The sequence below is a fragment of the Notolepis coatsorum genome, assembly GCF_963971535.1.
Source record: "Notolepis coatsorum genome assembly, chromosome: 8".
NCBI classification, from domain to species: domain Eukaryota; kingdom Metazoa; phylum Chordata; class Actinopteri; order Aulopiformes; family Paralepididae; genus Notolepis; species Notolepis coatsorum.
This window is the reverse complement of record NC_140172.1, coordinates 18,089,112-18,113,178: the sequence shown is the minus strand read 5'-3', so window position 1 is coordinate 18,113,178 and position 24,067 is coordinate 18,089,112. Positions and strand designations below refer to the sequence as shown.

Here is a 24,067-nt window from a genome sequence, read left to right as displayed (position 1 = left end):
GCAAATTTCGCACCAGATGTTCGCAAATTTCGCACCAGATATCAGGCATACAGGTAAGCCTGCATCGTTAGTCGTGAAAGCAAATTAATCTGTCCACGCTGAATTAAACCATCTATTTTCCTCAGACTCCTTTTTTTGGATTTATCCATGGTTAGCTTACTGGGGGGTCGGAAACTCAAGATTAGCCACCTGCAGACGGCAGGGAGAGGCGCGGGGTGTGACGTACTGTATATTTTAGTTGATGAAATATTTTTGTTGATGAAAATATTTTTTCATTTCAGTGTCACAGTATGACATCGATCTCCAAAATAAGAAAAGAGAAAAAAGTAAAAAAAATCTCTTTTTTTTTGGGTCAGGGAGCCGCAGCTGATTGGCTAAAGAGCCGCATGCGGCTCCGGATCCGCAGGTTGCCGACCCCTGCACTAAAACAACCCATAGAAATGCATTGGAGGTTGTGGTGTTTGAAAAAGAAAATGCCAACACATGAATGTACAAGAGGACTGAGGGGCGATCAGCAGCCAGAGAGAAGTCGCCCATGGAGTGTCAGACAGTGATTCTGAGATTCATTCTAGAACAAAATTGGATACTGCTGCTGATTGGAGTATGATATTCATATATGATATGATTTTTTTTATAATTATATTTATCCTACATCATTATTTTGTAAAAGATTTATGCAAAAAAATTAAATAAAATCACCTGTGGCAGGGAGGGCGACGCACAAATCACCATAATCAGCCTACTACTTACTTCCACACCTGCCCCCCCACAGAAAGCTGCTGGGAGAGTGATGTATGACATCGAAAAATTGAATTTTTTTTTATGAAACTAAATGTTTTGATGAATTGAAAATGGAGGACCCTTATGTAAAAAAGCCTAAAGTATTTTTCTGGTCTTCATCCTCCAGTCTTAGCACTGTTGTTGTATTGAGCTGTACTGTACCCATTCTGCAATCTGTTAATAAAGTTTTCAATCAATCAATCAGACAAATGTATAGAAAAGCTTTTATTATTATTATTTTTTTTTTTTATTGATCTTTTTCCCCCTCCATTTTCCTCCGATTTTTCTCCCATCCCAATGTTAGTCGTATGCCAATTCGCAATCCCTTCCTGGTCGCTGCGCACTTACCCCCAACAGTCAGATCATCTGGGAGAGTGGAGGCTATCACGTGCTTCCTCCGACACACGTCCAGCCAATCAACCGCTTCTTTTCACCTGGCAGCGCGGATCCTCCCTGAGAGGGCGTAGCGTGTGGAAGGATCACACTATCCCACTCAGGTCCTATCCGCGCTTAGCAGGCGCCCCGACCGAACTGTAGGAGTCGCTGTTTACAACGACCCGGACCCACCCCGCCAGCTTCTCCCACCCTCTAATACAGCCAATTGTATTAGTGTGAACGGCCAGCCAAGCTGGTGACAACCCCGGAGCTGTGAGCTGGACTCGAACAGGCGAATCCAGCTCACAGCTTCGGGGTTGGTGACGAACGCAATCTCCGCTACGCCACCTAACCGCCCCGAAAAGCTTTTATTATAACCATATAACAAAAAATGATATTATTGTTTATGAAAATGTGTTAGCCCTATGCTTGACTATTATTTTAGGCATGGCAACAAATAAAATAAATAAAATTAATAAATAAAATATTAAATAAATAAATAAATAAATAAATAGGCTAAACGTCTCTCTTTTTGTGTTACAAATTGTGCTCACCGATAAACATAGGCCTCTTTACTTACTTAAAAAAGGAAACAGCCAAGAAATATGTTTATGGTATTCCATCATGTTTTTTATATATTTTATTTTGCTTACCAACTGTTAGTCTGCAACACTACTATCACCGACATCTAAGAAGGGAGATCCCCCCTTGAATGGCCCTTCTAAGGTTTCTCTCCTCCACACTGCCTGTGGAGCATTTTTCCCTATTGTTAGGTTTTAGTGAGTTTTTCCTTACCTTCGCGTGGGGTATGTCTGGGAGTGCTTGCATTCTTTCATTCTTTAATTTATTTGCATTTATTTAAAATTTGTTGGACCTATGGTGTTCTTGTTCTGTTCTTGACTAATAGGGTTCTTCTTGACTTGTTTAAAGAAGACGTGTACGGCCCATGGGGACATTAACCGTTAACGTGTGTTGTCTGGCCTTACAAATAAATTTGATTTGATTTGATCATTTGACTCATTATTATTGCTAAAGTCTGAGTCATACAATACCCACTGGAAAAAAGTTTATGAGTTTTAAGAGTTTAAGAGACAGCACTCACTGTATCTCTCTCAAACAAAGCTCCATGTTCTCCAGTAATATCTCCATAATCTGAGTTTGCAATGCATGTGTCGTGTCAGGTACAACCAAACCATTTTGATTGACAGTCGATTCTGCCAATTACGTCACACCGCTAGCACCCACCTCCTGCTGTTCTTACCACCAATCGGCAAACGCTTATTCGTTTTTTAGTTCTAGGAAGTCCGCCATTGATTTTGATGAGCTCAACAACAAAGCTAATAAAGTTAGCTCCCCGCGGCCCACGAGTAGATTACCAGCGCTCCGCACTAATTTTACTGCAACGAATGTTTTAATAAAAGCTTTTCTATACATTTGTCTGATTGAAAACTTTATTAACAGATTGCAGAATGGGTACAATTCAGTACAGGCTCTCTGAGCAAAGGAAGGAACTGAGATATGAATGACCAACAATGCTATATGGTCGGGTAAATACGCTGATGTTATTGAACTTGTAACTATATATAACGTTAATGCCACAAAACGAATGCCTTTGTTAATCATAAGTAACTTTGATGCAGTAGCGTGTGTGTGTGTGGGGGCGGCGTTGTGCAGGTCGCTTGACTGAAACTTTTTTCAATGTTTGAACGTGTGGGCCAGATTGACGCGACAAATTGATGGATATTTATCAGCTACTGCCATCGGCACATTTGAGCTTATGGCAGTCAACAAGGCAGTTATCGGCCGATACCGATACCCGACCGATGTATCGGTGCACCCCTAGATTGTTTAGAAGAGCTCAAAAATATAAATGTCAAATGATATTTTAGTTTCCTTTTTAAGTGGACATCACCCCGCGGATATGTCCCCCTGTGAAGACTTTTGTGGACATCTACAGACGACACTACCTCCAGCTAAGCTAACACAGTAACACAAGCCCCAGATACAGAGGTACCAGCTAAGACACTAGCCCCAGATACAGAGGTACCAGCTAAGAAGATACTAGCCCCAGATACAGAGGTAACAGCTAAGAAGATACTAGCTCCAGATACAGAGGTACCAGCTACGATACTAGCCCCAGATACAGAGGTACCAGCTGAGAAGATACTAGCTCCAGATACAGAGGTACCAGCTAAGATACTAGCTCCAGATACAGAGGTACCAGCTGAGAAGATACTAGCTCCAGATACAGAGGTACCAGCTAAGAAGATACAAGCCCCAGATACAGAGGTATCAGCTAAGAAGATACTAGCTCCAGATACAGAGGTAGCTCCAGATACAGAGGTACCAGCTAAGAAGATACTAGCTCCAGATACAGAGGTACCAGCTGAGAAGATACTAGCTCCAGATACAGAGGTACCAGCTGAGAAGATACTAGCTCCAGATACAGAGGTACCAGCTAAGAAGATACAAGCCCCAGATACAGAGGTATCAGCTAAGAAGATACTAGCTCCAGATACAGAGGTACCAGCTAAGAAGATACTAGCTCCAGATACAGAGGTACCAGCTAAGATACTAGCTCCAGATACAGAGGTACCAGCTAAGATACTAGCTCCAGATACAGAGGTACCAGCTGAGAAGATACTAGCTCCAGATACAGAGGTACCAGCTGAGAAGATACTAGCTCCAGATACAGAGGTACCAGCTGAGAAGATACTAGCTCCAGATACAGAGGTACCAGCTAAGATACTAGCTCCAGATACAGAGGTACCAGCTAAGATACTAGCTCCAGATACAGAGGTACCAGCTGAGAAGATACTAGCTCCAGATACAGAGGTACCAGCTGAGAAGATACTAGCTCCAGATACAGAGGTACCAGCTGAGAAGATACTAGCTCCAGATACAGAGGTACCAGCTGAGAAGATACTAGCTCCAGATACAGAGGTACCAGCTGAGAAGATACTAGCTCCAGAGGTACCAGCTAAGATACTAGCTCCAGATACAGAGGTACCAGCTGAGAAGATACAAGCCCCAGATACAGAGGTACCAGCTAAGAAGATACTAGCTCCAGATACAGAGGTACCAGCTAAGATACTAGCTCCAGATACAGAGGTACCAGCTAAGAAGACACTAGCTCCAGATACAGAGGTACCAGCTAAGAAGATACTAGCCCCAGATACAGAGGTACCAGCTACGATACTAGCTCCAGATACAGAGGTACCAGCTGAGAAGGTACTAGCTCCAGATACAGAGGTACCAGCTAAGATGATACTAGCTCCAGATACAGAGGTACCAGCTAAGAAGACACTAGCTCCAGATACAGAAGGAAAACTAATAACAGTAATGAAAACTATTGGAATGAACGTGGAGCAAGACCGAAAACAAATAAACCAAACGAGAGAGAGCGCTAATGGCTGGCTGTGCTAACTAGGCCAACATCAACCACCACGACGATAAGCAGCAGCTGTGGACGCTGCTAACAACACAGTAAGAGGAGAACTCCCCTCAAACACTCTCTACATGCAGCTAGAAAACACATGTCAGTCACTACCTGACGATCCTCCATCACCAGGAGGACGGGGCTCAGATGTCGGTCCCACGCCGAGCAGCAGCAGCAGCAGCAGGACCACACTCACTGAAGGAAGCAGGATACTGCTGGGAACGTGACGCTGCAGCCCCGGAGACCATCGTGTTTTCAAGACAGCGCCACCTACCGGATTGGATGACAATCAGAGTGTTTGAGTCAATAGTATCCAACTGCAGAGCCGCAGAGCACGGCGCTCTCAGGTCCGCGTGAATACTTTCGGCAAGCAACAAGCCCTTCCGCGTTGCTCTGATTGGCCGAGCGTGCGCATGCGCATGAGCCGCGACAAGCCCCTGTTGGATTATGTAATTGGTTTGTCATGACAAACCAATAAAAAAATCGTGAATTAACCGGTGGCTACAACAACACACAGTTACATGCATCATTGTTTACAATGAACGGTGGGGCTAATCGAAAGGACTGGACACGACAAGTTAAACTAACCTAAAGTTAGTTGTTCACCAACAATCTACAGACACCAACAAACACAGAACCGGACTGTTATATTAAATTAATTGATTGCTGTTTAACTTGTCCGTGTCCAGTCCTTTCGATTAGCCCCACCGTTTTCTCCTGTTTTTGTTAGTTAATGGTTTAGGTTACTGAATGTATTTTCCTTTACCATAGGTTAGGTTGGTTTGTTTTGAGATAGTGGTGTTTGTTATTTTGGCCTTGGCTCACCCTTACCTGTGCTTCCTTTTTTTATCCATTTTTTATCCCATTTTCTATTTTTCTCCCATCCCAATTTCGTATCATCCAATTCAACCCTCCCCTGTCTCGAACGCTGTTTCTTGCCTCCCACAAGCCGGCTGCAATGTGGACTAAGTCATACATAGCACGAGTCCCCTCGAGGTAACAGCAGTCGCATCTTTCCACCTGCGCGGCGCGATCTTTCAGCGTCAGGGGTCTGCGCTTTGGAGGGGCGCTGCCCCCATCGCTTCCTGATTCTACTGCGCAGGCGCACCAACCGACCTGTAGGAGTCGCTGTCCACAACGCCCGATCCCCACGCATCAGTTTCCCACCCCCTAATACTGCCAATGTGTATTAGTACGGACGACCAGCTAAACTGAAAGCAATGTGGAGCGCTGGGATCGAACAGGCGAACCCAGCGTCTCCAGTATTCGTGGTGAGCGCCTTGTCCACTGCACCACGTAGCCGCCCACCTGTGCTTCCTTTTATGTTAATAAATATCCTTTTTGTTTACAAACCTGGTCATCATTTCCGTCAACCAATTTTTATGATACAGCCCTTTATGTAAATGTAAATGTAAATGTACCCTTAGACCTCAGGGATTGTACCAGACCACATCCTGGCTGGTGTCAGTATTCAGGGGTCGTAACAGACCTCGCTGGTGTCAGTATTCAGGGGTCGTAACAGACCTTGCTGGTGTCAGTATTCAGGGGTCGTAACAGACCTTGCTGGTGTCAGTATTCAGGGGTCGTAACAGACCTCACTGGTGTCAGTATTCAGGGGTCGTAACAGACCTTGCTGGTGTCAGTATTCAGGGGTCGTAACAGACCTCACTGGTGTCAGTATTCAGGAGTCGTAACAGACCTGGCTGGTGTCAGTATTCAGGGGTCGTAACAGACCTCGCTGGTGTCAGTATTCAGGGGTCGTAACAGACCTCACTGGTGTCAGTATTCAGGGGTCGTAACAGACCTCGCTGGTGTCAGTATTCAGGGGTCGTAACAGACCTCACTGGTGTCAGTATTCAGGGGTCGTAACAGACCTCGCTGGTGTCAGTATTCAGGGGTCGTAACAGACCTCACTGGTGTCAGTATTCAGGGGTCGTAACAGACCTCGCTGGTGTCAGTATTCAGGGGTCGTAACAGACCTCACTGGTGTCAGTATTCAGGGGTCGTAACAGACCTCGCTGGTGTCAGTATTCAGGGGTCGTAACAGACCTGGCTGGTGTCAGTATTCAGGGGTCGTAACAGACCTCGCTGGTGTCAGTATTCAGGGGTCGTAACAGACCTCACTGGTGTCAGTATTCAGGGGTCGTAACAGACCTTGCCTGTGTCAGTATTCAGGGGTCATAACAAACCTTGCCTGTGTCAGTATTCAGGGGTCATAACAGACCTTGCCTGTGTCAGTATTCAGGGGTCGTAACAGACCTTGCCTGTGTCAGTATTCAGGGGTCGTAACAGACCTTGCCTGTGTCAGTATTCAGGGGTCGTAACAGACCTTGCCTGTGTCAGTATTCAGGGGTCGTAGCAGACCTGGCTGGTGTCAGTATTCAGGGATCGTAACAGACCTGGCTGGTGTCAGTATTCAGGACTACATCCTGGCTGGTGTCAGTATTCAGGGGTCGTAACAGACCACATCCTCGCTGGTGTCAGTATTCAGTGTTGCTTGTTTGTGTGTTTTACAGCTTCTCAAAATGGCGTCCGAGGGTTCCAGGGGGTGCCCAACTAAATAGTTTAATTTCACTATAATTTTATTCACTAGAAACTACAGTCTTCTCAGATGGTCCCTGGGATAAAATCCTATCACTATGCACCAATATGGTGGTTCTTGACATGCTAAGACTAGAGAACCACTGTACATTTACAGTGTAAACCAACAAGCCTTGCTATAACATCTCCACTCCACTAGGTGTCACTGTAGCACTCATTATTGGATTCCATTTTCAACACAACTCAAGCATGTGATGGGACCTATGGATGGGACTTGTCTTGTAGTGTTTCTCTGTATCCAGTAGAAGAACGGTAAACACCATGCAGGACACACATCTCAGCCATCACACAACTGAAGACTGGACATTGTAACTGGAGACACAGAGGACCTTGCTGATGGACGCTGGTGGTGGCCACAGATCTCATAGTCAACATGTTATATTTTTTTTAGGTTCTATTTTGACGTTTTCCTTGTTAGGTTAAGGTTAGGTTAAGGACTAGGAGTGTTAAGGTTGGGCTATGGACAAGGAGCGTTATGGTTAGGCTATATACAAGGAGTGTATAGTGGAAATTTACAAACTATTTTGGATTTCTTACTTCCCACTTCCACTCCGGGAATAGCCTATCTATGTGCACATAATAAAGCGTTTGATCCATCCGTTTGGCTGTATACAATGAATAATTTATTTTTTTCCGATTTGCATAACAAACAAAACTCTCATAATCATCTCATAATGCAGTAGAAAAACTGTTTGCTTTCCCGGTCCTCCTCTCCCACTCAAGCCACCACCCTTTATTAAGGTAAACCATACAGGTGAATAGCTCAGGTAGGTCTCTTAAAGGGGAAGTACACATATTGTAAATCATGATTTGTCAATCAAATTATCAACAATCCTCAGTTTTCATATTTCATCATAATTCATAAACCCTGCATTTTTATAATTCATAGTTCAAATGATGTCATGATACAAACTCAAAGATGAAATAACAAAATAACAAAAAAAATTGCTCGTATACACTACAGAGTGTTAAGGTTAGGCTATGGACAAGCTGGTTATGGACAAGGACCACGCTGTGTGTCAAGGTGAACAACTCCTGCATCGGGTCATCAATGGAAAACACTGCAGGAAGCAGGTAAATGGTAAATGGTGCATTTACAGAACAGCTTTTATCCAAAGCTTTACAATTTGTTCCTCACATTTCACCCATTCACTCACACATCCACACACAGATGGCAGAGGCGACCATGCAAGGTGCCAACCTGCACATCGGGAGCAATTAGGGGTTAAGTGTCTTGCTCAGGGACACTTCAACATGCTGCCCGGGAGGAGTGGGAATTGAACCAGGAACCTTCTGATTACCAGAAGACCGCTCTACCTCCTGAGCCACTGTCGCCCCCCAAGCTTGTGAGAAAGAAACAAAACAAACACAACAGGCCCAGTTAACCCTCATCAAAGTAGTTTCAGACCTGTCTCTCTGAGTTTCTGCTCTCTCTCTCTCTCTTTCTCTCTCCTTTTCTCTCTTCCAGACACTATCAAACAAAAGCACATTTCCAAACCTTCTGAAAGAGGTACATTTATCTTATTTCTCTATTTCCTCCAACCTGCCTGCCTCCTCCAACCTGCCTGCCTGTGCCTTTTCTCCCTCTCTGCTGCCTGCCTGTTGTGTCTCCTCTGTGTGTGCATGCGTGTGTGTGTGTGTGTGTGTGTGTGTGTGTGTGTGTGTGTGTGTGTGTGTGTGTGTGTGTGTGTGTGTGTGTGTGTGTGTGTGTGTGTGTGTGTGTGTGTGTGTGTGTGTGTGTGTGTGCGTGCGTGCGTGCGTGCGTGTGTGTTACAGACCGGCATCAAATTGTTGTTATCGATTTAGTTGTTATGCCAAGTCCCTTCCTGGTCATTGTGCACATTGACCTACTGTTGGTCTGGGGAGGGTGTAGACTACCACATGCCTCCTCTGTCGGTCTGGGGAGGGTGTAGACTACCACATGTCTCCTCTGTTGGTCTGGGGAGGGTGTAGACTACCACATGCCTCCTCTGTCGGTCTGGGGAGGGTGTAGACTACCACATGCCTCCTCTGTTGGTCTGGGGAGGGTGTAGACTACCACATGCCTCCTCTGTTGGTCTGGGGAGGGTGTAGACTACCACATGCCTCCTCTGTTGGTCTGGGGCGGGTGTAGACTACCACATGTCTCCTCGGTTGGTCTGGGGAGGGTGTAGACTACCACATGCCTCCTCTGTCGGTCTGGGGAGGGTGTAGACTACCACATGTCTCCTCTGTTGGTCTGGGGAGGGTGTAGACTACCACATGCCTCCTGTGTTTTTAAAAGTGTCTGGGGCGGGTGTAGACTCCTCTGTTGGTCTGGGGAGGGTGTAGACTACCACATGCCTCCTCTGTTGGTCTGGGGAGGGTGTAGACTACCACATGCCTCCTGTCTTTTTAAAAGTGTTGGCGGGTCCAAAATGAATGTTGTTGTTTTCATGTTTTGTGTGCATGTATCCCCTCCCTACTTCCCATTTCCCCACGTGAAACGCACCGGATTGGATAAATGACATCGTTGCGGGTTCAGTTAATGTAGGTCTATCACTCACAGCGTGTACATTTTAGGAAATGTAAGTCAAGGTTTCAACTTGGTACCCGCTGTTTTAAAGGCTGAGAGCGAGACAGAGTAGGAGAGAAGGTTCTTTATTGAGACAGTAGGAAGGCTGAGAGGGAGACAGAGTAGATGAGACACAGGGGAGCAGGTTCTTTATTGAGACAGTAGGAAGGCTGAGAGGGAGACAGAGTAGATGAGACACAGGGGAGAAGGTTCTTTATTGAGACAGTAGGAAGGCTGAGAGGGAGACAGAGTAGATGAGACACAGGGGAGAAGGTTCTTTATTGAGACAGTAGGAAGGCTGAGAGGGAGACAGAGTAGATGAGACACAGGGGAGAAGGTTATTTATTGAGACAGTAGGAAGGCTGAGAGGGAGACAGCAAGTAGCAAATAGGACCAGGGTTGAGGGTTCCATCACAACTCTCCTTTAAGGTTTGAAATAACTAGAACACCATAAACTACACTCTTAACCAGTTCACTCCCGTTCATTTACTTGCAGTTAGCACTTCCTGATGCTAGAGGGCGACAGGGCACTGATGAACCAGCTCCTCTCCTCGAAGCACCCGAGCCGTTCCATGTATTTGTTAAATTCCACCACCAGCACACTGCACACCTGATTCAACTAATAAAGGGCTTGTTAATAATAATAATAATAATAATGACTTGGATTTATATAGCGCTCTTCATGACACCCAGAGCGCTTCACAGAGTCCATTATTCGTTCATACACAGTCATACCTGTGGTGGTAAGCTACAATTGCAGCCAGAGCTGCCCTGAGGTGTGCTGGTGGTGGAATTTAATAAATACATGGAACGGCTGGGGTGCTTCGAGGAGAGGATTGGGATTGGGAAGCACTGAGGTAGAGAGAAGCAAATTTTTAGTATTAACCTGCTTTGCGAAAGAAAAAACAACGTCTTACAACGATCCAACTAATAGTTTCTTCTATCTTAGCGATGTGTGTGAGTCACCAGAGGCCACATATTACCATATTATCACCATACTAGAGTCACAATATTGTAATATTGCGATATATCAATTGCAAATTATGTCCCCAACAGAAAGCCTTGTTAACATCTGCAATAAAAATAGCCTCCAGTACATCATCTGTTTTAACTAATGAGATAACGTTTTCATTCTGTGAATAATGTTTCTTGCAGTAAAATGGGATGTCAAGCTAAAAAAAAATTTTTTTGTCTTCTTTTATATCGATACTTGACGTCAATGTATCGATATAATATTGGCACGCAAAACATTGCGATATAATCGTTGTCAAACACACGTCTTCCAACACTGACACTGTTTTGTGCTTCTTGGCCTCAGCGTGCGGGAAGCGATACAGGAACCGCCCCGGGTTGAGCTACCATGACACACACGCTCACCTGGAGGGGGAGGAGCCTGCAGAGGGGGAGGAGCCCCGGGCTGAGCTACCATGACACGCTCACCTGGTGGGGGAGGAGCCTGCAGAGGAGGAGGAGCCCCGGGCTGAGCTACCATGACACGCTCACCTGGAGGGGGAGGAGCCCCGCGCTGAGCTACTATGACACACACGCTCACCTGGGGGGGGGGGGGGGGGGGCCTGCAGAGGAGGAGGAGCCCCGCGCTGCGGCCCCGCCCCCGCCTGACGAGGTCAAGAGTAAGTCAACAAACACAGTAGAACTCCAGTCAAACACAGTAGAACCCCAGTCAAACACAGTAGAACCCCAGTAGAACAAACACAGTAGAACCCCAGTAGTCAAATACAGTAGAACTCCAGTCAAATACAGTAGAACTCCAGTCAAACACAGTAGAACTCCAGTCAAATACAGTAGAACTCCAGTCAAATACAGTAGAACTCCAGTCAAACACAGTAGAACTCCAGTCAAACACAGTAGAACCCCAGTAGAACTTTCATCAAAGAGATTAAAAGTCTACACAGACTGGTGTTGTCTCACCATAACCTAATAATGTAAATTGACAGTAAAATAATAAATCTTCTTCCTGTCAGCTATAAGAAAGGTCCAGATGGTCTGGCACTGCCCAATAACTACTGTGACTTCTGCCTGGGGGATTCTAACACCAACCACAAGACGGGCCAGTCGGAGGAGCTGGTGTCCTGCTCTGACTGCGGGCGCTCCGGTACGTACCAACTTACCACACCAGTCTAATTCTGACTTATGTATCGTTTTGAGTAAGAGGCAGGCTAAATAAGATGTTCTTCTTCCTGCTCTCTCTCTCTCTCTCTCTCTCTCTCTCTCTCTCTCTCTCTCTCTCTCTCTCTCTCTCTCTCTCTCTCTCTCTCTCTCTCTCTCTCTCGTGAGTCTCACCATCTTCTCCAGAGTCAGACGAGAAGATGGACACCACTTTCCTCTCTATGCGTTCAGTAGAAAGCTATCCGGCTGCATGCTAGCCTAGCCTAGCACAAATTAATGGAAGCGGATACAGACCACTAGCCTAGCTTAAAACTGGTGCTTTTGGCCAACAGCTAGGCTAGCTGGTCCGTATCCGCTTCCATTCATTTGTGCTAAGCTAGGCTAGCTGGTCTGCAACTCTGCATCCCCTTAACAATTGTGTGTATTGAGCTGTACTGTACTGTACCCATTCTGCAATCTGTTAATTAAAGTTTAAATAAACGCATTCATTCAAGATATCTGGCCTCGCGCGGATCTCACAGCTGTGCCCGCACAGTCCAATACTCCAATTTAGCCATTGGCAATTCAGCCATTGGGTGGGTGGCGCTGCGGAGCGGGCCCCAGACCGCCGGACCTGAGAGCGCCGGACCGCGTGAACACTTTAGGCAACCAACATGCGCTTCCGCGTTTCTCTGATTGGCCGAGCGCGTGCATGCGCATGAGCCGCGACGCGCTCCTCAGAGGCAGGAATACTAAGCTCCCCCTTAAGCTCCAGGAGAGAGGAGAGAGGCTGAAAACCTGCAGTTCTTAGATCACCTGCAGTGATTTGGGAACATCAAATGGGCAGGCCGCGAAATAACATAACGTTACAATGTACAGTTACCACCCGCATTTCATTGTAAACTTGTATGCAAATAAACAACTTGTGACAAATAAAACTCTTGACTTGACTTGACCACCAGCCTCTCTCTGACCACCCGCATTTCATTGTAAACTTGTATGCAAATAAACAACTTGTGACAAATAAAACTCTTGACTTGACTTGACCACCAGGCACCAGCCTCTCTCATTAACTGGGTTAATTAATCTAAATGTTATATTGTAACTGTCTAGTTAGGCATTAGAGTCCGTGAAGCTCTGAGAGAGCGCACCAAAGCATACAACGACGGCCTAGTGGCAGGCAACATGAATGACCACAAGGTGGCGCGATACAACGTAAGGAGGACAGTGACAGAGGCCAAACGGCGCTACAGGGATAAAATTGAACTCCAGTTTGAACAAGCTGACTCTAGAGCTATGTGGCAGGGGCTCAAAACGATGACAGACTACAAAGGCGCCTCCCTCAAACTGAACAGTGACATCTCCTTAGCAAATTACCTCAATACCTTCTATGCAAGGTTTGATGCTGGTAATAACAACACCAGCCCACAAGCCACGGCAATGGGGGGGGGGGGGGTCTGCTGCTGATGGAGACTCAGTGTTCATGGTAACAGAGCATGAGGTGAGGCGGACCTTTAAAAAAGTGAATATCAGGAAGGCAGCAGGTCCGGACGGCATCCCCGGCCGCGTCCTAAAAGTCTGTGCCGACCAACTAGCCCCGGTATTCACTGACATATTTAACCTGTCCTTAGAACAGGCTGTCATCCCCACCTGCCTGAAGAAGTCCACTATTATCCCTGTACCCAAAAAATCCAAGCCTGCTTGCCTCAACGACTACCGCCCTGTAGCTCTCACCTCCATAGCCATGAAGTGCTTTGAGAAGCTAGTAAAGGGCTACATCTGCTCCTCCCTCCCCATCAACATGGACCCCCTGCAATTTGCATACCGCCCCAACAGGTCCACGGAGGACGCCATAGCCCATGTGCTGCACACAGCAGCATCACACCTGGACAAGAGGCAGGGGAACTATGTGAGAATGCTATTCATCGACTACAGCTCGGCATTCAATACCATAGTCCCCTCCATACTCATAGCCAAGCTCAGGGACCTGGGCTTGAACTATGACCTCTGCCAGTGGGTCTTGGACTTCCTGACTGGCAGACCCCAGGTGGTGAGAGCAGGCAACTGCACCTCCTCATCCATCACCCTCAACATAGGGGCCCCCCAGGGCTGTGTTCTGAGTCCCCTCCTCTACTCCCTGTACACACACGACTGTGTGGCTCAGCGGAGTAGCAATACAATCATCAAATTTGCTGACGACACAGTGGTGGTGGGCCTGATCTCTGCCAACGACGAGAGGGCCTACCTGGAAGAGGTCAAGGTCCTGGCGGGATGGTGCCAGGAAAACAGCCTCTCCCTGAACGTCAGCAAAACAAAGGAGATGATTGTGGACTTCAGGAGGTCTGGGGTCAAGGACTACAGCCCCCTCAGCATCGACAGTGCACCGGTTGAGAGAGTCAACAGCTTTAAGTACCTCGGAGCCTACATATCCGAGGACTTGACATGGACCACACACATTGACAGTGTTGTGAAGAAGGCACGACAACGCCTCTACTTCCTCAGGCGCCTAAGGAAGTTCCAAGTCAGTCAGAAGATCCTTAAGAACTTCTACTCATGTACAATAGAGAGCATCTTGACTGGCAACATCACCTCCTGGTTTGGGAATAGCACTGCACAAGACCGAAGCAGACTACAAAGAGTGACACGTTCAGCCGAACGCACAATTGGAGGGGGGCTCCCCACCCTCCAGAACATTTACAACAAGCGTTGCAAGGGCAAGGCTAAGAGAATCATTAAAGACTCCAGTCACCCGAACAACTGCCTCTTTGAACTTCTGCGGTCAGGCAAGCGATACCGGAGTCTCAAGGCGAGCACAGAAAGACTCAGAAGAAGCTTCTATCCCCAGGCCATCAGACTGCTAAACGAACAATGAACACTACACAACAACAACCACCAAACGCACATAGCACACACATCCACACGCACACACTCACTTTAAACAGACACACTGTAGCACCCACTCCACACACTTTATAGCACACACCCACTTTAAACAAACACACTGTAGCACCCACTCCCCACACTTTATATTTATTGATGAAGGATTGCACTACAACTCGTACACCTTACTGTAAATTGTACCTAAACTGTACCTCATCCCATTTCTGCTTTGCACTATATAGTACTGTACATTAGTACACTGCATAGTATTGTATATTATATGGTAACTCAGAACATTGTACATATGTCTATACCGAACACTGTGACCTCATTTTCTTCTTCTAAATTACATGCTATACTATGTTATTTGATACTATCTTGTCTAGCACAGTCTCTGGAGCGTAACAGTAAGAAGCATTTTGTATGAAAGTATTCTGTACTTCTGTATGACAACTATTAAAGAAACTTGAAACTTGAAACTTGAACTGTGTTAATCTAAATGTTATATTGTAACTGTCTAGTTAGGCATTAACTGTGTTAATCTAAATGTTACATTGTAACTGTCTAAAGAAATGTTACATTGTAACTGTCTAAAGCATTAACTGGGTTAATCAGAAACTGTACATTGTAACGTTATAGGTTTATTCACATAACGTTATTTCACGCGACGCGTTCAACTTGTTTACACTCCCCACTTACGCTAACTGTACCATGACGCTCAACCAATCAGAGAGGGGCTTCGCTCAACCAACCAGAGAGGGGTCTGCAGAAATGCGGCTACGAAATGTAGAGACGCGCAATATTGCCCTAAATTATTCTCTCATAATTGAAGTACGCAGTTACATCATTAGGCCACAAGATGGCCTCGTTGTATGACTGAAGTAATGGTTCAGTTTTGTCAGCATTTTGCTGTAGTGTAGTTTCAGTTACGGCATACTGCTACTGTCTTTCATGGATCAACAATCATTTTAACATTCGCTTTAGTCTGTGTTACAACCCCAGTAAGTCAAGGGGAAGGGGTAACTAGCATAAAAGATGATTGTGTTGTAACCTGGGATAAATTAAATAGGCTTAGGCCTGTCGTATAAAAGCCTAGTCTTTAATTAAGGAGCCCTATAGGCCAACTGCAAACAGATCATAGATCAACAGATCAACTGCAAACAAATCATATTAGAATGCTAATGACGTTGTTCAATATCAGAATTAGGAATAAAACAGACGAGGGTTCGTCTGGTAGGGTCAGAGAGGCTCTCAAAGTTGGGGTCACCCCCTCAAAGACAGTGTCCCCAGCTAAATGAAGACTACTTTGCTTCTCTACCCAACATTATGCTGGCTATTTTCTCACTGGGCCTCTGCAAGGATATCCTCCGGTAGAGGAGGGGGTCCGAGGCGAAAGGTACATTATTTGCTTATGAGTCTATGGCAGGAACTAGTCTGAGAGCTGTGACCGTTTATTCTATGGCTGTGACATGTTACTGTAGGCTGGCTGACTACGGGTTTGTGGCGCCATCTGCTGGTACACAGTTTTAAATGCAAGTGAAAATTGGTCTTAGATTTTTCTTCATCTAACATGCATGGGTTTCACATTTAAATAGTTATTTAAGAAAGGTTTCTTTGTAGCATATGCTTTTACCTGGGGCCACATCATCTCAGTCATAATCTCACAGTTATCATCTCAGTCATAATCTCACAGTCATAATCTCAGTCATCATTTTACAGTCATAATATCAGTCATAATATCAAAGTCATAATCTCACAGTCATAATTTTACAGTCATAATCTCAGTCATAATATCAAAGTCATAATCTCACAGTCATCATTTTACAGTCATAATCTCAGTCATAATATCAATGTCATAATCTCACAGTCATAATTTTCTCAGTCATAATATCAAAGTCATAATCTCACTATCTGTGAGGTTTTTGTCCATTGCTCACTTACTCGCTCTGTTCCTTTAAGCCTACTCGCTCTGTTTTTCCTTTTGTTTTCTGTTAATCATTGCATTCCCCTATTCACACGCTTCTTCCCATAGACGTCGTTGATTGGTGCTCCCCCAACCACACGCTTGTCAATCACATCCCTCAGCTGTCACTGCTTGTCAATTAAGCATTCCCTGATTATTTATACCCCGTTTCCCCATTCAAGTTTTGTTGGATCGTTTTGATATTTCAGTTGCATTCGCCGTTCCTGCTTTGCCTGCTGTTTTCCCTGTGCTTTGCCTCCAGGATATTCCTGAAGTATTCCTCTTGGACACCCGTTTCCCGTGGCGACGCGCTCGCTCCGTTTTGTTCCAACGCTCTTTACGCACAGCGCCTGGGTGAGTTTTTATGACTGTCTTTGATCCTATCCGTTTTTCGTGTGTTTATATAACACTGAAGATTTCCTGCTTTTTATCAGACAGTCACTCACCCAGCGTTCAGCTTTTTTGGATTGTTTCATTGGGATAATATTTTGGCCTTTACATCGCTCACTGTGTGTTTACACACCGAAGATATTATCACTTGGAATTGTATTTTGGGACTTCGCTCACAGTGTTTATTTTGCACCGAAGATTTCTATCACGTGGAATTGTGTTTGGGACGTTACTCACAGTGTGTATATACACCGAAGATTCAGTCACTTGGATTTCTCTGTTTTTGGGTACAAGTCACCTCTCCTGTCACCTGCTCTGTTCCAACTGCACTCTGAGCTAACTCGCTCCCTCTCTCCCTCTCGGTCCCGCTACCACCTCGGAGATTCTGCCGAGAGAAGTCTGCAGAGCGGCTCTGACGTCATCGTCTGCTTCCCCAGACTACCATCCCGGGAGAAGCTGCAGAGCAGCAACATTCTTCCATGCTTGTATTCCAGTCTTTGTTTGATTCTACCAAGTCTATGCTGTTTATTTAGTGTAAATAAACAAGCCCTTGTTTTTGGCAACTCTGAATCTACTCTCTTGTGTCGTTGCGTTTGGGGTCGGTGTCAAACCATAACATTACGATCCAACCAAAATGACGACCCCAGCCGACACAGAGAGGGTCAGAACCGCACTAGCTAATCAGATCGAGTTGACCAAGGATCACAGTCACCAACTAGAGAGGGCTGCGGCTGCGGTGCAGGATCTCAGGGAACAAGTCCAGCCAATTCAAGGGTCACTGGCTGCTCTGGCAGGACAACAGTCTGGTATTCTCGTTCAGCTTCACTCGCTGAGCGACACCGTTAACGCTTTGCTTCCCTCACTTCCTTCAGGAGCATTCCCCGCAGCCCCAGCAGTTCCCACGTACCCCGATCCCGCACCTCGGGAACCCCGTCTCTCCATCCCACGGCTGTTCGACGGCAATCCCGAGGAGTGTGCCACATTCATCATGCAATGTGAGTTGGTTTTCCGTCATCAACCAAGTCGATTCACTTCTAGAGGGGCCCAAGTGGCCTATATGACAAACTTGCTTTCAGGCCGGGCTGCCCAGTGGGTCACTTCCTCCTGGGCAATGGATGCAGATTTTGTTTTCTCCTATCCAGACTTCGTGGCGGAGCTCCGCAGAGTGTTCCACCATCCAGCCCGTGGTCTGGACCCTGGAGCCCGATTGGGGACCTTCCGACAGGGGAGCGGCGGGGTAACTGACTACGTCCTGGAGTTTCGACTGGCGGCGGTGGAGAGTGGATGGAACGACCCTGCACTTCGCCTAACCTTCTTGAGGGGGCTCAGTGACGCAGTCAGGGACCAGCTCGCTACCCGGGAGGTGCCCGACTCCCTCGAGGACCTGTTTAGCCTCGCCATCCGCATCGACGGACGCCTCCAGGAGAGAAGGCGCGAGAGGACCCGACTGTTACCTCCTGAGGGACCCCGGATTCCCCGGACGCATGACGTCACTGCTGGTCGCCCTGCCCTCAACACGACTGGTGGTAGCGGACCCTCCCGTTCGGTTCGCGAGGAGGAACCCATGCAGCTGGGACGCTCTCATCTGAGCCAGGCTGAACGTGAGGCAAGGCTCAGGTCCGGTCTCTGCCTCTACTGCGGAAGGGAGGGACACCGAATCGCCAACTGCCCCACCCGGCCAAAAGACCAGGCTCGCCGAGACCCCGGGAAATCCTGGTGAGCCGTTTTTCCCATTCCCAGAGCCGCGCACCACCTGGCCATCTGATGAGCGTCACCCTGGCCTGGGGAAACCAACGAGCCACGGTGGAGGCCCTCATCGACTCTGGGGCAGACGAGAATTTCCTCGACTTCGAGTTTGCTACCCGAGCCAACATTCCACTTGAGGACCTGGTGAGGCCCTTGGAGATCTTTGCGTTGGACCAACACCGCCTGGCCGACATCTCTCAACGCACCGGCCCAGTCGTGCTGACCATCGCTGGGAACCACGTCGAGAGAATCCAGTTCCTCATCACCCGATCCCCCCTTGTCCCGGTGGTCCTGGGTAGGCCCTGGCTCGCGCTGCACGAGCCCCACATCGCCTGGTCCTCCGGTACCATCAAGGGCTGGAGCTCCTCCTGTCACGCCCTGTGTCTGCAGGCGGCGTCCTGTCCCCCGCCCCGGAGTACCACGACCTCTTGGAGGTTTTTAGTAAATCCAGGGCTCAGGCCCTTCCACCTCACCGCCCCTACGACTGCGCCATTGACCTCCGCCAAGGGGCTCCCCTTCCCGGCAGCCGCCTTTACAGTCTGACCGTTCCGGAGAAGAAGGCGATGGATCTGTACATCTCTGAGTCATTGGAAGCAGGACTCATTCGGCCTTCCTCCTCCCCGGTGGCGGCCGGTTTCTTCTTTGTTGGGAAGAAGGATGGGGACCTTCGACCCTGCATCGACTATCGCCAGCTCAACGAGATCACCATCAAGAACAAGTACCCTCTACCTCTCATGAACTCCACCTTCGAGCCACTCACCCAGGCAACCGTCTTCACCAAGCTGGACCTCCGGAGTGCCTACCATCTTGTCCGTATCCGTGAGGGCGATGAATGGAAGACCGCCTTCAAGACCCCCAGGGGCCACTACGAGTACCTAGTGATGCCGTTCGGCCTCACCAACGCCCCGGCGGTATTCCAGGCACTCATGAACGACGTCCTTCGTGACATGCTGGAGGTGTTCGTGGTGGTGTACCTGGACGACATCCTCATCTTCTCCAGGTCCCTCGAGGAACACATCCAGCATGTCCGCCGTGTGCTGGAGCGCCTCCTCCACAATCGGCTCTTCGTCAAGGCGGAGAAGTGCCGTTTCCACTCCGACTCCGTCGACTACCTGGGCTTCATCGTTGAGAAGGGCTTGACCCGAGCGGATCCTTGCAAGATCCAAGCTGTGGAGGATTGGCCTGAACCCACCACTCGGAAGGAGTTACAGAGTTTCCTCGGGTTCGCCAACTTCTACCGAAGGTTCATCCGGAACTACAGTCAAGTGGCGGAGCCACTTACCAGACTGACCTCTCCCGCTCTGCCGTTCGACTGGTCCCCAGCGGCATGTGCTGCGTTCCGCTCCCTCAAGAAGAGGTTCACTTCCGCCCCTATTCTGCTCCACCCTGACCCCAAGAGACAGTTCATTGTAGAGGTGGACGCCTCGGATACTGGACTGGGCGCTGTCTTATCCCAACGTTCGCTTTCGGACCAGAAGGTACATCCTTGCGCCTTCTACTCGCGTCGGTTCCTCCCTGCCGAGAGGAACTACGACACCGGCAATCGGGAGCTGCTGGCGGTCGTGGCTGCGTTGGAGGAGTGGCGTCATTGGCTAGAGGGGGCCGAGGAGCCTTTTACCATCTGGACGGACCACAAGAACCTGACGTTCATCCGCGCTTCCAGGCGCCTCAACGGTCGGCAGGCAAGATGGGCCAGTTTCCTCAGTCGGTTCGACTTCTCGCAGACCTTCCGTCCCGGTTCCCGCAACACGAAGGCCGACTCCCTGTCCCGGTTACACTCCAAGGGGGCTCCACCCTCTGAGGACCCGACTCCCATCCTCCCGGAGGCCCGGGTGGTTGGAGTCATCACCTTGGGCATCGAGGGTGTGGTTAGACGTGCCCTACGCTTCCAGCGTGCTCCAAGCAACGTTCCGATTCATCGTCTCTTCGTCCCCGACTCTGTCCGGTCCCGGGTGCTGCTTTGGGGCCATACCAGCCGGTTCGCCTGCCACCCGGGCGTCCATTGCACGTTCTCCTTCCTGGCTCGTCGTTTCTGGTGGCCCACCATGCGGAACGACGTCAAGGAGTTCGTATTGGCCTGCGCGGTCTGTGCCCGCAGCAAGGCCTCGCACCAGGCACCCTCCGGGCTCTTACAGCCACTTCCCGTTCCAAGCCGTCCTTGGTCACATGTGGCGCTAGACTTCGTCACAGGTCTTCCCTCCTCCCAGGGGAACACTTGCCTTCTGACCGTGGTGGATCGATTCAGCAAGGGGGTTCACCTCGTGGCCCTTTCCAAGCTTCCCTCGGCGGCCGAGACGGCGGACCTCATGACTCACCACGTGTTCCGCCTTCATGGGTTTCCCCAGGACATCGTCTCTGACCGGGGGCCCCAGTTCACCTCCCAGGTATGGCGGGCCTTTTGCAAGGGATTGGGGGCGACGGTCAGTCTTTCCTCTGGTTATCATCCCCAGACTAACGGACAGACGGAGAGGATGAACCAGAGCGTGGAGTCTGCTCTTCGGTGTGTGGCAGCCGAGAGACCGGCATCCTGGAGCCGTTTCCTTCCCTGGGTTGAGTACTCCATCAATTCAATGGTCAGTTCCGCCACCGGCCTCTCACCATTTGAGGTTTCCCTGGGCTACCAACCCCCTCTTTTCCCCGCACAGGAGGCGGAAGTGGCAGTTCCCTCCGTACAGGTCCACCTCGACCGCTGCCGACGAGTTTGGGAGATCACCAGGACCGCGCTGCTCCGGACATCTGAGCGCGCCTGTCGTGGGGCCGACCGGCGCCGGGTTCCTGTGCCGACTTACCACCCTGGGCAGAGGGTGTGGCTCTCCGCGAAGGACCTCCCGCTTCGATCCTCGGCCAAGAAGCTCAACCCCCGTTTCGTCGGACCTTTCGAGGTCCTGAAGGTACTCAGTCCGGCGGCCCTGCGCCTGAAACTTCCTGCGTCCATGCACATTCACCCCGTGTTCCATGTCTCCCGGGTTAAGCCCGTCTCCCTCAGTCCCCTGATGCCTCCAGCTCCTGATCCTCCGCCTCCCGTGTTGGTGGATGGTCACCCCCAGTCCGCCGGTTGATGGGCGTTCGTCGGCGGGGTCGGGGGTTCCAATACCTGGTGGACTGGGAGGGTTACGGCCCTGAGGAGCGGAGCTGGGTCTCCCGGCAGCTCATCGTGGATCCCGGCTTGATCACTGACTTCCATCGTGCCCATCCTGACGAGCCGGGTCGGCCTGGTCGCCGGGTGGCTCCCGTGGAGGGGGGGGTACTGTGAGGTTTTTGTCCATTGCTCACTTACTCGCTCTGTTCCTTTAAGCCTACTCGCTCTGTTTTTCCTTTTGTTTTCTGTTAATCATTGCATTCCCCTATTCACACGCTTCTTCCCATAGACGTCGTTGATTGGTGCTCCCCCAACCACACGCTTGTCAATCACATCCCTCAGCTGTCACTGCTTGTCAATTAAGCATTCCCTGATTATTTATACCCCGTTTCCCCATTCAAGTTTTGTTGGATCGTTTTGATATTTCAGTTGCATTCGCCGTTCCTGCTTTGCCTGCTGTTTTCCCTGTGCTTTGCCTCCAGGATATTCCTGAAGTATTCCTCTTGGACACCCGTTTCCCGTGGCGACGCGCTCGCTCCGTTTTGTTCCAACGCTCTTTACGCACAGCGCCTGGGTGAGTTTTTATGACTGTCTTTTATCCTATCCGTTTTTCGTGTGTTTATATAACACTGAAGATTTCCACAGTCACTCACCCAGCGTTCAGCTTTTTTGGATTGTTTCATTGGGATAATATTTTGGCCTTTACATCGCTCACTGTGTGTTTACACACCGAAGATATTATCACTTGGAATTGTATTTTGGGACTTCGCTCACAGTGTTTATTTTGCACCGAAGATTTCTATCACGTGGAATTGTGTTTGGGACGTTACTCACAGTGTGTATATACACCGAAGATTCAGTCACTTGGATTTCTCTGTTTTTGGGTACAAGTCACCTCTCCTGTCACCTGCTCTGTTCCAACTGCACTCTGAGCTAACTCGCTCCCTCTCTCCCTCTCGGTCCCGCTACCACCTCGGAGATTCTGCCGAGAGAAGTCTGCAGAGCGGCTCTGACGTCATCGTCTGCTTCCCCAGACTACCATCCCGGGAGAAGCTGCAGAGCAGCAACATTCTTCCATGCTTGTATTCCAGTCTTTGTTTGATTCTACCAAGTCTATGCTGTTTATTTAGTGTAAATAAACAAGCCCTTGTTTTTGGCAACTCTGAATCTACTCTCTTGTGTCGTTGCGTTTGGGGTCGGTGTCAAACCATAACACTATCATCATTTTACAGTCATAATCTCAGTCATAATATCAATGTCATAATTCAGTCATCATTTTACAGTCATAATCTCAGTCCTAATATCAAAGTCATATTTACGGAACATGTAGCAACAAGTAGATAACGTTGGCGCACCGAACGGCTGCCTTTCTGATCGCTCTGTCGAGACTGTGCTTACTTTTGTTAATTTTTATAGTTTTAAGAGTTTTATTTGCACCAACTGTGGGTGCATTATATGTGTATGACCGTCAGTCACTCATTGACATTGGATTAAGGAAAACTTACCGACTGGATTGCTCTCTGGATCGGATTGCTGAACAACATCAGTGGCCAGCGGAGATCCTTTGTTGTGGCCAAGGCCAGGAGAAGGCGCGACGACGTGGAAGGAGAGCAGGCGTCCGAAATAGATTGAGGTCCAAACGGCACAGAACCACATTGCCCAGCATATTGTTGGCCAATGTGCAATCGATGGGAAACAAACTGGACGACATCAGAGCACGGATCCAATTCCAGAGGGACATTCGGGACTGCAACGTCCTCTGTTTCACAGAAACTTGGCTGTCTCCAGACGTTCCGAACCATGCAATAGAACCGGCAGATCACTTCTTCGTTCTCCGCAAGGACCGAACGACGGAATCACTAAAGACGAAAGGAGGCGGCATTGCTTTCATGGTAAACAAGGAGTGGTGCGATATAGGCAACGCAAAGGAATTGTCTAACCACTGCTCCCCGGACCTGGAGTATATCACCATCAAATGCCGACCCTTCTTTCTCCCGAGAGAGCTAACGTCCATCATCCTCATCGGAGTGTACATTCCACCACAAGCGAACACTGGGGCCGCACTTTCAAAGCTACACGATGAGGTAAATAAACTTCAGACAGCTAATGTTGACGCTGCCATTTTGGTTCTAGGCGATTTCAACAGCGCGCGTCTTAAAAAGGTGTTGCCGAATT

General features: G+C 48.5%; 1 protein-coding gene across 1 annotated transcript in view; it reads right to left on the bottom strand.

Annotated features, from left to right (window-relative positions):
* LOC311233008 (uncharacterized protein) overlaps positions 1-4,792 on the bottom strand; it is a 39,515-nt gene extending 34,723 nt beyond the window's left edge. The window contains exon 1 of the mRNA XM_084319861.1: positions 4,706-4,792. The gene's annotated coding sequence lies outside the window, so the exon portion shown is untranslated. The remainder of the gene's footprint in view (positions 1-4,705) is intronic.
* Positions 4,793-24,067: the final 19,275 nt, after the last annotated feature.